This window comes from Lepidochelys kempii, chromosome 5, assembly GCF_965140265.1.
Source record: "Lepidochelys kempii isolate rLepKem1 chromosome 5, rLepKem1.hap2, whole genome shotgun sequence".
NCBI lineage: Eukaryota > Metazoa > Chordata > Testudines > Cheloniidae > Lepidochelys > Lepidochelys kempii.
In genome coordinates, this window is record NC_133260.1 from 19,086,806 (window position 1) to 19,102,284 (window position 15,479).

At 40.7% G+C, this 15,479-nt stretch overlaps 1 protein-coding gene across 4 annotated transcripts in view; it reads left to right on the top strand.

Annotated features, from left to right (window-relative positions):
- Positions 1 to 365: 365 nt before the first annotated feature.
- Positions 366 to 15,479, top strand: part of RAB27B (RAB27B, member RAS oncogene family) — a 225,107-nt gene continuing 209,993 nt past the window's right edge. Inside the window, exons 1-2 of one of the 4 annotated variants that reach the window (XM_073343577.1) lie at positions 366 to 447; positions 577 to 663. The gene's annotated coding sequence lies outside the window, so the exon portion shown is untranslated. Of the gene's footprint in view, positions 448 to 574; positions 664 to 15,479 lie in introns of those variants that run through there. The other 3 variants (XM_073343576.1, XM_073343574.1, XM_073343573.1) reach the window with 3 other exon arrangements.

Genomic DNA, 15,479 nt, shown 5'->3' on the forward strand with positions numbered 1-15,479 from the left:
GTTGACCCAAGAAGCCATAAATCAAAGGCTTACTCAATGTGAGCTGAGTTTGCAACAGAGCCAGGAACAAGTCATGTTGCTGTTCTTTTGCAAACTTTCTGTGCAGCTGTAAAGGTAGAAGAAACTTACTGCAAAGATGGAGAATCCCAAAACGCTACAGAGGAGAACCTCTCTCTCTGCCCCTACTAATACATACAAAAGAGAAACAGCACATCAGCATCAGAAACTGGAAGCTCAGTAAGGATTCTGTCACTGGCACCAGGTCAGTGAAATGTGAACCTATTTGAATATAAAAGGGAATAGGAGTATCTTGGGTCGGCACTAGGACCCCACGAATGCCTATATGAAATGCTGCTTGGCAGCATGTCAGTGGCACAGAGCTTCCTCAGCTGTTACACAAGACAAGGAGCAGCATTTGGAGCGCATTTTCCTCCTGAAACCTGCAAGGTATTTAGCTATCTACCATTTATCTTTAGGGTTCTTAGGTTATAAAGCCTTGGAGCTGCTTATTTCATCCTTATTTATTTCCAGCATCTCAGTTGTTTATATTATTGTTATGTTTTTATATTTCTGTAGATCAGATGGGAGCAACAGTGCCATAAAGAAATGGGCTAGTTATTTCCAGTTAGTGAGACCTGGGAGTATTGTACACCAAAAGTGTAAGTACGTGTTTTATCTTTATTATGCTGTTTATCACTGCTTGTTCCTTTGGTTTGCATTGTATTCCCCCTTCAGAGAGGGGAAGGAAACGTTGATGGGCTGATCTAGGAAGAGAAACCTGGATCTTCTGTTCACCCGTTGTGGAAAATGTCTAGCAAATGCCTGAAAAATCCTAAGTACTAGGGAGACATTGTGTGTTTTCTTCCAGCTTGTGAGATGGTGGATTTTGATGAGGATAGCAGATTTTTTTTTCCCATTGTGACTTTTTCTTCCTTGCCTGGGATGGAAAATAGATTTTGCTGGATTCTGTGAGCAAAGCTCACAACTGGTTTATGTGTGCTCCATTCGCAGGGTTGAAGAACTGTTTGTTTTCTTTGTAATCACTTGTCCGATGCAGCATATTTTCTGAACATATCTCTAGTTTTCCAATTTCAAGATAGTCCCATCAGATATGTCATTCATTCATTGCTAGAAGAGTACAGAGATATTCATGAATCTTAACTGAAGCCAATGGATTGCTTCCTACTTATAAGGTTCACATTCAATGCTAACAATAGTCAGATGTAATCTTGGAAACAGATCATAGACAGTTTTTTCCCATTCATTGAAGCAAGTTGTATTTGGTCTAGATATGCAATTTTGTTAGCCATTAAAAGGTTTGTGATAATCTTTTAGATATGATTGCAATTTCCCTTTAACTACTCTGCATGTACAGTCATAGCTACCACAGAACTGACATACAGATTGCTCAAGGGCATATAGAGCACTGGATGCCAGTTGGAAAAAAAGTTTAATGAAAGAAGTTTTGATTGCAGTTTGAACTTAAGTGGATGTGACTACTGCTTGTCAATGGACTATGTGTGTAATTAAGGAGACAAGGATTTGGCCCAATCCCAATCTATGCTAGAAGCATTTACTTTACGAAGAGTAAAATAATTTATTTGGATTTTAGAGAAATGCAAACAACCAATATGACTTATAAATGGCAAGTGTACACTAAAGAAGACTCAGGCTTTATAATTTTAAATGGATTGATTTAAAAAGTGAGTGTTTTTAATTAATGACCAAAATTCAACTGGCAATGGGCCAAACTCATAGGTGAGTCTAAGGTAGTAAAAGGGCTGTAATTTATAACAACATGTGCATGACTGCTAAATTTGAGCCAAAATTTAAACAATCCAAAATATATTTTTGCAGAGAGGGATAAATTAAAGCCTTCTCTGGGGAAAGGGGTGGGATGTTGTATCCCATGTTCATTTCTCTTTTTAAGAGAGTTAGAGCACAACTTAGATGCAAAATTCCCATAGAGTTAAAAGTAAGGTGGCACAATGAGACCTGAGGATTTAAGAGGTTTTTTTTGTAGTGTCCCTTAGAGCCATTTTAAATACAGTGAGTAGTTTCCACATGATTTAATTTAATAGCTAGATACAATTCAGATTGTATTACTTGGTAATAAAAGGTTTCAGAGTAGCAGCCGTGTTAGTCTGTATCCGCAAAAAGAAAAGGAGGACTTGTGGCACCTTGGAGACTAACCAATTTATTTGAGCATAAGCTTTCGTGAGCTACAGCTCACTTCATCGGATGCATAAAGTGGAAAGTACAGTGAGGAGATTTAGATAAACATTTCATGGTCTGTGTGTATCTAAATCTCCTCACTGTACTTTCCACTTTATGCATCCGATGAAGTGAGCTGTAGCTCACGAAAGCTTATGCTCAAATAAATTGGTTAGTCTCCAAGGTGCCACCAGTACTCCTTTTCTTGTTGTAATATTGTGACCTATAGGCCTGTAATCGAGTGACCAGAGAGATTGAAATGTTCTCCGACTGGTTTATGAATGTTATAATTCTTGACATCTGATTTGTATCCATTTATTCTTTTACGTAGAGACTGTCCAGTTTGCCCAATGTACATGGCAGAGGGGCATTGCCGGCACATGATGGCATATATCACATTGGTGGATGTGCAGGTGAACAAGCCTCTGATAGTGTGGCTGATGTGATTAGGCCCTGTGATGGGGTCCCCTGAATAGATATATGGGCACAGTTGGCAACAGACTTTGTTGCAAGGATAGGTTCCTGGGTTAGTGGTTCTGTTGTGTGGGGTGCGGTTGCTGGTGAGTATTTGCTTCAGGTTGGGGGGCTGTCTGTAGGCAAGGACTGGCCTGTCTCCCAAGATTTGTGAGTGATGGGTTGTCCTTCAGGATAGGTTGTAGATCCTTGATAATGCGTTGGAGAGGTTTTAGTTGGGGGCTGAAGGTGATGGCTAGTGGCATTCTGTTGTTTTCTTTGTTGGGCCTGTCCTGTAGTAGGTGACTTCTGGGTACTCTTCTGGCTCTATCAATCTGTTTCTTCACTTCAGCAGGTGGGTATTGTGGTTGTAAGAATGCTTGATAGAGACAAACACCTACAAGATCTCTGTCTGAGGGGTTGAAGCAAATGCAGTTGTATCATAGAGCTTGGCTGTAGACAATGGATCATGTGGTGTGGTCTGGGTGAAAGCTGGAGGCATGTAGGTAGGAATAGCGGTCAGTAGGTTTCCGGTATAGGGTGGTGTTTATGTGACCATTGCTTATTAGCACTGTAGTGTCCAGGAGGTGGATCTCTTGTGTGGACTGGACCAGGCTGAGGTTGATGGTGGGATGGAAATTGTTGAAATCATGGTGGAATTCCTCAAGGGCTTCTTTTCCATGGGTCCAGATGATGAAGATGTCATCAATATAGCGCAAGTAGAGTAGGGGCGTTAGGGGACGAGAGCTGAGGAAGCGTTGTTCTAAGTCGGCCATAAAAATGTTTGGCATATTGTGGGGCCATGCGGGTACCCATAGCAGTGCCGCTGATTTGAAGGTACACATTGTCCCCAAATGTGAAATAGTTATGGGTGAGGACAAAGTCACAAAGTTCAGCCACCAGGTTTGCCGTGACATTATCGGGAATAGTGTTGCTGACGGCTTGTAGTCCATCTTTGTGTGGAATGTTGGTGTAGAGGGCTTCTACATCCATAGTGGCCAGGATGGTGTTTTCAGGAAGATCACTGATGGATTGTAGTTTCCTCAGGAAGTCAGTGGTGTCTCCAAGATAGCTGGGAGTGCTGGTAGCGTAGGGCCTGAGGAGGGAGTCTACGTAGCCAGAAAATCCTGCTGTCAGGTGCCAATGCCTGAGATGATGAGGCGTCCAGGATTTCCAGGTTTATGGATCTTGGGTAGCAGATAGAATACCCCAGGTCGGGGTTCCAGGGGTGTGTCTGATACAACTGACTTAGGCTTGAATAGAGACTGGGAGTGGATGGGTCATTACACAAAGTAAAACTATTTCCCCATGTTTATTTCCCACCCCCACCCTCCACTGTTCCTCAGACATTCCTGTTAACTGCTGGAAATGGCCCACCTTGATTATCACTACAAAAGGTTTTCTTCCCCCTCCCACCCCTGCTCTCCTTCTGGTAATAGCTCATCTTAAGTGATCACTCTCCTTACAGTGTGTATGAAAACGCCCATTTTTTCATGTTCTGTGTGTATATAAATCTCCTGACTGTATTTTCCACTGAATGCATCCGATGAAGTGAGCTGTAGCCCACGAAAGCTTATGCTCAAATAAATTGGTTAGTCTCTGAGGTGCCACTAGTACTCCTTTTCTTTTTGGTAATAAAAGTCCATGATCCAATATTTTCTGCAGACAGGATACAGTAAAATCAGAATGAATCCTCCAGTGTCATACTGTGGGGATGAAATGAACTAAAGAACCTCTTCAACCGTTCATGTCTAATACTTGTTGAATATACATAGTCTGTGCATTTTTATCTTTTCGAGTATATTCACTTGAGTAACTGTATTCTATAATTCCTCTTCTTTACATGTAAACACTATATACAAACACATACTGAAGCAGCAGAAAACACCTGGCACTGACTCACAAAATCAAGGCTATTTTGGCTTCTGCACTATTATTTCACTCCCACTTAGAAAGTGGCGGTAGCTCAGAATTAGAACTGTGCAAATAATGAATTTTTTTGGTTCACTGGCAATTCTGAAAAATACAAAAGAAAAACAATTGTGGATCAAGCTGAAAAGAGGATTTTTGGGTTTTTTTGGAAATTTCAATGAATTGAAAAGTAAATAAATTTGTTTCAGGTCAAACAAAAGGTTTTTTGAACAAAAGCAAAATATTTGACTTCGATTTTGATAATTTTAAAACATTTTTTATTTTTATTTTAATTTTTCTAAATTAAAGTAATTTTGAAAATGTCAAAACATTCTGAGGGGTTCTTTTTGAAGGATTTTGTTTTGAGCCAAACAATTTGGTGAAAATGATACAAATTTGCTAAATGTTTTGGTGTCACTGAATCTTCATTTGTCACTGGGGAAAAATATTTTGGCCAAAAAATGTTGCCCAGCTCTACCCTTAGGTTAGACATTGATTAGAACTATGTAGTTTTGGATCTGGATCTAGATCTCCATTTCAGCTCTAGTCCTCCAAAAATTCAGGGATGTATGAATCCCAAGGTTTGGCTCTATCTTGTTATAGAGCTAACACCCATGATGTGAAATTTAGATCTGGGTCCAAATTCTAATCCACTTGCCCAGCTGTGTGAGTTGTCAAGGCCTGGGGCTTTCACTTGAGCCTATGTGTAACTGTCCTATACTTACAATTAGTTTTTGTGTATATTTGTTCAAAAGAACATTATTAAGGGTGCACTATCAAGCACTCAGAAGTTAACACCTGCCTGTGCAACTTTAAGTCAGCCCTTTGTGCATATGCATTATGATACAGTCTTTTATTATACATTGCCTCATCCAAAACACAGGATGGAGCTGCTCTGGGGGGTGAGTCAGGGTTGTGCAGTGAAAGAGACTTTTGTCTGTAGTACCCCTGCTTCATTTACTACAGAAGTTGGAAGGTGAGTAATGATTAAGGCAGGGGACTGCAGGAAGAGAAAGGATGGTCTTATGGCTGTTGAATGCTGGCTTGGGGAACTGGATTCTAACCCTGCCTCTGCCATGGAGTTCTTGTGCGATGCTGGGCAAGTCACTTAAGCCAAATTTTCACAGATGGTCACTAATTGTGTGTTTCTTATTTTCTGGGTACCCAGCTTGAGACCCTGGCATCTGCTAAGCACTCGCTGCTGCAACTAGACTTAATAGGCTCAAGCTGTGCTTTGGATATATAAAGTGCTATAAAAGTATTCTGAAAATTCAGGTCCTAACATCTCAATTTAGGCGCCCCACGTTAGTGGATACTTTTGACCGTGATCTCTTTGCCTCAGTTTCCCATTTATAAAATGGGATAATACCCTTCCCCAACCCATCTCACAGGAGTGCTGTGAAAATAAATGAATGTTTGTGAGCCACTCACTTGAATCATTTGGGGGATTCTTTGTCCTTTTTTTAACATTATTAGTCTGAAATATGCTGGATTAACACTCCCAAAGAGCAGATGATGCCTCACTGCAACTGTTCTGACTGTGTACTCCACCCTTTCTCCTTTAGGGATTAAAAGGTAGTCCCATCTCCATACTCATTCCCTCTTTGGCCTCTTTGTAGAGATTGATTACTAGACTGCCGAGTGTGGTGGTGATTTTTATGATGATATCGCATGTGCACTATGAATGAGTCTGAAGTCACCAATTAATGCATTTCACATTGGCTGTTGTGATATGATAACAACTTTCACTTAGGCTGAATTCATTCTGGCAACCTGGCAATTATGATGTGAAAGATTATGTATCTTATCCATCTCTTGCATGATGCATTCTCCACAACTATGTTTTCATAAATATAAAGGGAAGGGTAAACCCCTTTGAAATTCCCCTGGCCAGGGGAAAGCTCCTCTCACCTGTAAAGGGTTAAGAAGCTAAAGGTAACCTCGCTGGCACCTGACCAAAATGATCAATGAGGAGACAAGATACTTTCAAAAGCTGGGAGGAGGGAGAGAAACAAAGGGTCTGTGTGTCTGTCTATATGCTGTTTCTGCAGGGGATAGACCAGGAATGGAGTCTTAGAACTTTTAGTAAGTAATCTAGTTAGGTATGTGTTAGATTATGATTTCTTTAAATGGCTGAGAAAAGAATTGTGCTGAATAGAATAACTATTTCTGTCTATCTTTTTTGTAACTTAAGGTTTTGCCTAGAGGGGTTCTCTATGTTTTGAATCTAATTACCCTGTAAGGTATCTACCATCCTGATTTTACAGAGGTGATTTCTTTACTTCTATTTACTTCTATTTCTATTAAAAGTCTTCTTGTAAGAAAACTGAATGCTTTTTTTATTGTTCTCAGATCCAAGGGTTTGGGTCTGTGGTCACCTATGCAAATTGGTGAGGCTTTTTATCCAACATTTCCCAGGAAAGGGGGGGGTGCAAGTGTTGGGAGGATTGTTCATTGTTCTTAAGATCCAAGGGTCTGGGTCTGTAGTCACCTAGGCAAATTGAGGCTTTTTACCAAACCTTGTCCAGGAAGTGGGGTGCAAGGGTTTGGGAAGTATTTTGGGGGGAAAGATGTTTCCAAACAGCTCTTCCCCAGTAACCAGTATTTGTTTGGTGGTGGTAGCGGCCAATCCAAGGACAAAGGGTGGAATATTTTGTACCTTGGGGAAGTTTTGACCTAAGCTGGTAAAGATAAGCTTAGGAGGTTCTTCATGCAGGTCCCCACATCTGTACCCTAGCGTTCAGAGTGGGGAAGGAACCTTGACATATGTCTACAGTTATTATTTTATTATTTGTATTATCATAGTGCCTAGGAGCCCTAGTCATGGACCAGGACCCCATTGTGCTAGGTGCTGTACTAACACAGAACAAAAAGATGGTGCCTGCCCCAAAGAGTTCACAATCTAAGTATAAGGCAAGAGACAATGGACGCATGCAGATGGGGGAGTTACAAGGAAACAATGAGACAATATTGGTCAGCATGAAAGGCAGTGGTATGAATGCACTAGCAACCTAATGGTCACAGTTTTTGTAGGCATCACAGCAAAGGAGAGCTTTAGGAAGGGTTTGGAAGGAGGATAATGAGTTAGGTTTATCAGAAGCTCTTCCCAAGAGTGAGGGGCAGCCTGGAAGAAAGCGCAAAGGTGCTACTTTGAAAATTTAAGAGCTGAGCAATGGAGTGTGGCATCCTGGGCTGGTCAGAGGGGAGAGTTGACATCTCAGTAGCAAATGAGATATGATAGCTAGGATGGGGTTAGGCCATAAAGGGCCTTGGAAGTTAATAGAAACCGTTTATGTTTGATGCAATATGGAAGAAAAACCCAATGGAGGGATGCAAAGGTGATAGTCAAAGTGACAGTCTAGGTAAATGATCTTTGCGGCAGCATTCTGAATGGATACAAGTGGGGCAAGATTGCATTTCAGGGCCAGACGGAAGCATGTTGCAGTCACCGACATGCAAGATGACAAGAGTCAGGAATAGAGTTTTAGCTGTGCAGATGGCTGGGAAAGGCCATATCTGAGAGAGGTTTTGCAGAAAGACTTGGCAAGATTTAGACTGAGCTTCGATGTGAGAACCTAGAGAGAAGTCCAAGTCAAAGATGACACCAGGTTATGGGCCTGAGTGAGAGGCAGGATGGTGGTGGTGTCCACAGTAACTGAGAAAGGAGGTAGCCGGGAGAGCTCAGGGAGCAAGGATTAAGAGCTTTGTTATATCCATGCGATAGCACTGAAGTCAGCTGGATTTCCTGGGTGCCACTGAGAGTAGAACATGCCACACTGTGTTTGTATTTTACTAAATTATATACATATAAAATAATTTTAAATCTATCAAATAGCCATAAACATAACTTTTCATTTGGAATGCCAAAGAGACTAATGCACTAGCCTGTTAGCCTGTATTACTATCTCAAATTGTCTGAAAGCACCTGCAACAGCACACTGTCCATTGCTAAATAGCTGTATCCATGGGCAAAGCATTTGTAGCTCATTTACTTAATAATGGAACATATTTATGCCCTTTTCAAAGATTTTATGCTCTGCAACTGATCATTTTTATTTATGACATACGATGGAACACAGAGGAGACATGACCCTGCCCGCTAGATGTTTACAATCTTAAAAAAAAAAAAAATCTACTGTAGGGTGGAGGGAGAGGTTCTGAATTCTCTCTCGGTCTTATTTTTTCTTTTAATTCTACTATTTAATTGTAAAAAAAAAATTAAAAACCAAATTGGGTCAGCATTACTGATGTTGGTATACAAAACAATGTTTAAGATGCCCTCTGGTGGTCTGAAGGCAGCAGTTATTCCCAGAACTATGCATATATTAGTGGGTCTTTTGACACTGCATTTGTTAAACACAAACAGACTGATGGATTTCAGCTGCTTTGAAAACACAGTGTGTGTAGGGGGGAATAAATATTTGCCAAATGGAGTAGGACACAGGGTCCTATCTGGCAACCCTTTCTCACCTGAGTAGTCTATAGTCATGCAGGTACTTGCACTGAAGGCTATTGGCCAAATTGTGTTTTACTTGTTTAAATCAGGAGTAACTTCATTGATTCAATGAAGTCACTCCAGTTTTAAACAGTGTGAGAACAGAATTTGTCCCACTGGGGAAATCTACATGAGTGAAAGTTACAGGCTGTGATATAATGGGGGTCTGGTGATTCTGACTCCCATTATCCCACTCTAATTGCATTATTGTCACGGCAGCCCAGCCGTTGCCCATTCAGTGAGTACCAGTGATCTAGTAGGACTGTCCTGTGCTGATTCTGAATGGGAAGGTGCCATATCTCAACATGTAGCCAGACCTTTTAAGTGGAAGTAAATATAGCTGACAAATTGTGAAAGCCATACTCTGAAGGCAATCTAGAATATTTTTACTGGGCACTTTTTCTCCCTGAGTAACTCCATTGGATTGTTCTGACCCAATGTTTCTGTGATTTTTTTTAAAGCCTTTTCTAAGAAGAAATCCTCTTCAATATGATTGTCCTTTGAATTATAGCTAAGACCTATTTTATCCAGTATATAATAGCATGTCTGCTGATTTAAAAGCTGGGCACTATTCAATTTTTGTGGTGTGTGGCTTTCTCCTTATGGTGTATATATGTAAGTCCTCTATCTGGTCCATTTGCTGACTTGTAAAGCATGCTCCTTTAAAGGATTCATAATACATCGTTTTTAGCAATGTGGTAGTCACACTTTGAAGCATTCAGTCGCTGGGTCAAAAGCCATCCATTAGAGAATGAGATGGTGCAATTAAGGAATACTTGTCTGTGGAACAATAGTATTGTAAATATTTTCTATCTAGTTGAGTGGGTAATCAGTGGATTTCACTGTCTTACCAAGCTTGACCCAAAACTTTTCAAAGAAGTGTAATTTTTGGTAGCACTGCTCAGTTCCTATTACTATTTCATCTTTTTGCATCTCAATCATGGGCCAAATTAATCCCTGATAGAACGCTAGTGATATCAGTGGTATTACACCAGAGATTAATTTGACCTAGCAACTCTCTATTTAAAAATCTCTGGCTCTGCATTTTAAATGAAAGTATCATTATTTATATTGTGTCACCCAGACTTTAGCAGATTATACTTTATTTTCAGTGCTCGTTAACTGGGGCTAAATAATGATGAAACAGAAGTACACATTTTCTCATAAATATCGAATCTGCATTTTTCAGCATTTCACAAATGTATTATTACTGGTGGTGCTTGGGAAATAGTATATTTTTAAAGCATAAACTATTTCTTAAAAGTAAATTGTTAATTTATTGTGTCAGGTTTTGTGCCAGGCTCTCCCTTGTCTGCTTTCCTAGGGCCTGACCCAAAGGTGGTCGAAGTCGATTGGTATTTTCCCATTGGCCTTTGAATTAGTGTCATGGGTTCCCAGGAGTACAACCTGGAGCTGGGGTACTGCTGAGCTCTTTGTCTTACCAACCTGGGATCCCTCTCACACTGTGATGTTGTTGTGACAAGCTGCAAACCCCTCCAGGTCCTGCACTCACACAGCCATCCACAGACTGGGCCATACCCATATTCGTTACATGAATGCTTTCGCCAGCCACTCATGAACCAACAATAGAGAGGCTCCAGCCAATTCCCCACAGCTCCCCAGCCTAGGACCCCAGAGCTGTACCATCTTGCCCTTGTCAGAAGCCTGACCAGTGTAAATTTATTACCCAGTCTGCCCCTTCCTCAATGTGGAGAGGACCTGCACCAGCCCTTGTTCCTGAGCAGATTTCCCTTGCACTTCAAACAACACACTGTTTTAGGTAAAAAATATAAAACAGATTTATTAACTACAGAAAGATAGATTTTAAGTGATTATAAGTAGTAAGTGTACAGATTAACCCTTCTAGTACAGTCATGTAGTTTTCACCTGCCATTTATTTCTAGTCTTTTTTTTTCCACTGATGGCAACAACCACATTGTACATTTTCATTGTACCTAAGATCAGAAACTGGGTGCCAACTCAGGAAAACACTTAATCATGTGCTTAACATTTGTCATGTACTTAAGTCTCCGGTGACTAATGCAGTTGCTTAAAATTAAGCACATGCTTAAATGCTGTCCTTAATAGGGAGACTTCCTCTTGGCTCTGGGTGAAAATTTCAAATCAAACTGTCAATTTGTATGAAACTGGAGAACCTTGCTACATAATCCAGGGCTCTAGGGAGAATGTAGCTACTGATGCTGTGTTTGGGAAATTAGTCAGGATAAGCACCAGATGTTAGTGTCAAAGCACAAGTGGGAGCAGTATTAAAACAAAAAACCAACATGAAAATCCACTTATAGCCCTTCAGGGAAGAAGAGAGTGATCGTCCTTATATTGACAAGGTGCTCTGATACTGTGATTATGGACTTTAGGGACCTACGTAGGCAGAGGGTGAAAATCTTGTCCCCATTGAAGTCAATGGGATTTTTGCCTTTGACTTCAAGGGGGCCAGGATTTTACCCATAGTCTTCTGAGCAAGAGGACTCTACTTGAACTTCATCTATGAACGTTTCCATTATAAGCTCTAATAATAAGCCACCACTATTGTTTTGAAAGGAAACTTATTCTAAGCAAGTTAAACATGCTAAAGAACTGTTCACAAGACATACAAAAGAAAAGTACTGCCTTTCTCCCCTCTGCAAAACAAGAGTCATAACTATACGTGGGAAGCCATGCAACTGCTCTTTTGAAATAACAGTTCTTTTGTGGGTTTTATGGATGATATCTCATCTTCAGCTGAAGTGATGGTTGTCCTTAATGGTAATTTTTGTCATTAAGTAGAGTTTGCAGGAAGGCAACTTCCTTATTAAAGTTTATATATCAAAGCTAAAAGCACATGAGAACAAAAAATCATACTTTACAATCTATCTCCTGCACAAAAGAACATGCACGTGATGGGACTTCAGTTACATAAATCTCATTTAGTTTCAGGGGAACTACATGATAATAGGCTTGTGAATTGAGTTAGGACTATTCCCCCCCCAAGTCTGCATTCTCACATCAGTGTCACAGAATAAAATTAGTGTTCATGCATAGAGACCCACAGTTCAATAACTCAGTTGACGTTAATTTGAATTTATTCTCCCTTTCCCCAAAATATAAGAATTTACACCTGAGGTGATTTTTATGTCACCTAACACCAGAAATCATTTTCCCTGGAGACACACATCTGCAATGCCCCTCTGCCATGTACATTGGTCAAACTGGACAGTCTCTACGTAAAAGAATAAATGGACACAAATCAGATGTCAAGAATTATAACATTCATAAACCAGTTGGAGAACACTTCAATCTCTCTGGTCACGCAATCACAGACATGAAGGTCGCTATCTTAAAACAAAAAAACTTCAAATCCAGACTCCAGCGAGAAACTGCTGAATTGGAATTCATTTGCAAACTGGATACTATTAATTTAGGCTTAAATAGAGACTGGGAGTGGCTAAGTCATTATGCAAGGTAGCCTATTTCCTCTTGTTTTTTCCTACCCCCCCCAGATGTTCTGGTTTAACTTGGATTTAAACTTGGAGAGTGGTCAGTTTGGATGAGCTATTACCAGCAGGAGAGTGAGTTTGTGTGTGTATGGGGGTGGGGGGATGTGAGAGAACCTGGATTTGTGCTGGAAATGGCCCACCTTAATTATGCACATTGTAGGGAGAATGGTCACTTTGGATGAGCTATTACCAGCAGGATAGTGAGTTTGTGTGTGTGGTTTTTGGGAGGGGGGTGAGAGAACCTGGATTTGTGCTGGAAATGGCCCACCTTAATTATGCACATTGTAGGGAGAATGGTCACTTTGGATGAGCTATTACCAGCAGGATAGTGAGTTTGTGTGTGTGGTTTTTGGGAGGAGGGTGAGAGAACCTGGATTTGTGCAGGAAATGGCCCAACTTAATTATCATGCACATTGTGTAAAGAGTTGTCACTTTGGATGGGCTATCACCAGCAGGAGAGTGAATTTGTGTGGGGGGGTGGAGGGTGAGAAAACCTGGATTTGTGCTGGAAATGGCCCACCTGATGATCACTTTAGATAAGCTATTACCAGAAGGACAGTGGGGTGGGAGGAGGTATTTTTTCATATTCTCTGTGTATAAATAAAGTCTGCTGCAGTTTCCACGGCATGCATCCGATGAAGTGAGCTGTAGCTCACGAAAGCTCATGCTCAAATAAATTGGTTAGTCTCTAAGGTGCCACAAGTACTCCACATCTGCTTTGATTATCCAGATTTGTTTGTTTCCTGCTATGACACTTGACTAGACAGGGATAGCTAACAACATATCCAGTTTTCAGAGTAGCAGCCGTGTTAGTCTGTATTCGCAAAAAGAAAAAGGAGTACTAGTGGCACCTTAGAGACTAACCAATTTATTTGAGCATAAGCTTTCGTGAGCTACAGCTCACTTCATCGGATGCAAGTGATGAAGTGAGCTGTAGCTCACGAAAGCTTATGCTCAAATAAATTGGTTAGTCTCTAAGGTGCCACTAGTACTCCTTTTTCTTTTATCATATCCAGTGTGTACCTAGTATTAGATGGTAAGGGCCAGATTCTGATCTCAGTTACATTGGGTAAATCCGGAGTAACTCCACTTTGACCATTGCATTGCAGTGGTCACAAAGTCCCTGCCAAACTATCTTGTAAAACTTTGATGTTGGTTCAGAGCCTACGATGGCCATTGCATATGGACTTAGATTCCCAAACTGTTTGCAAACTCTAATGTGCATGTGTTTATGCATACACATAGTTGAAACCACTTTTGACAGGATGTGGATACCCTTTGACAGGATATAGAATTTGTAATTTAGCTGGACAGATTTAACTTAATGAGTGCGCTCTCACTTGAATGCGGTGCTCAGAGTTGATGGAGCTACTTTGTAAAGACAATTTGTGTCATTAATTGGCTTGTCAATCACAACGAAAGGGGCTACAAATTGCTTTCAGAATGCGACTCTGCTGCATCTCATCTGTGTGCACACAGTAGCATCCGGGAGGTACGAATTCTTCCTGGCTGAGAGTGTTTGCTGTTCTGCTGTTTCTTTCCTTTTCCCAGCCCTTCTGAGATCACAGAAGCCCAAGCGGTTCAGATCAGTCAGAAGAACTTAAATATGAGTGGTATGGTGAATGAATGCTGTCACAGCAGGAATGTTAATTATGGGACAAGACTAGGTTGTTTCTGTCTCAGTACAGGTAAATAGGCGTACTGTCTTGCTAAGGGTTTGTTCAGTCACTAATGCAGTGAAGCTACAATCTTGCTTGCTGCTAATACTTTGGATCTCATTTTAAGGTGGGGTTGGAGGTGATGGGTCAGCTGAAAAGGATCTGTCCTGGTCACCACATGTAAACTCAGAATTGCAGCTCCTGAACATGTACAATTTTAAATTCCTTCACTCACTTAAGGGTGATATACCGCAGTGCACTTTCTTGACGGTGTCATTGCCGACTTTCATCAAATTGGATTCTGTGCTCTTTTCTTGCTGGCTGTAGGCAAGTGGGAGTGACTCGCAGACATCAAAGCCATAACTTCCTTCGAGAAGGTTATTTATTAGAGAACACAACAGGCTTGGAACATCTGGCTTGATTTGGAAGCCTTTATTAAAGGCACTTGCACAGTCTACATCTTTGGGTTTGCCCTTCTGAAAGGGAGGCAAAATTCAGACATGGGTTATGTAGTTAAAAAGACATTAACGTTTTCAAGAACACTGCTTAGTTCTTAGGTTTGTTTGGGTCACTGATCGTCCATTTTCACTGGGATGCTCCAACTGCTTTACCCAGTTCCAGTGATGCACAGTAACAATAAATCTGTCTTAATAGGGCAGTTAATGTGGGTTTATGGCTGCTTTGCATTACTGGAGCAGCATAATCAGCCAGAATGTACTGGTGAAGCTGGTCCATATGGTTCTGTAATTTAAAAACCACATAATTGGGATTCTCAGGTACTCTCATTTGTACAAAATAAGCAGTCGTCCCAGATAAAAGGGTTCTTCAAAATGGAACCAAGGGCTACATATTCCCCAGTTTTATTGCAGTGCGGCTAATTTTGAGGAGTCCTTTATGTGAAATGCTCAATAATAGATTTCTGTATATTTAAGTGAATAAATTGCCATTCATAGTGTTTAAGAAATATGGGTCATATTAAACTCTTACAAGTACTGTAATCATTACATTAAGAAAACCCAATCATTCTGCTTTGTTTTAATTCAGAAATGGCTATTTTGTAAAACTGTAATCTCACCAGTATAACAAGTAGGTCTTTGCCATTCACCCACATTACTGGCACTTCATTGTTGTGGACAAGCTGTAAATTGTTTCAGGGGCATGCCTGGAGCAGTAAGTCTCCATGTCATTCTCCTCAGTCTCTCGTCTTCTATCCTCTGGAATATCTCTCCCTGCTGCGGCTAGCACCCTCCATCT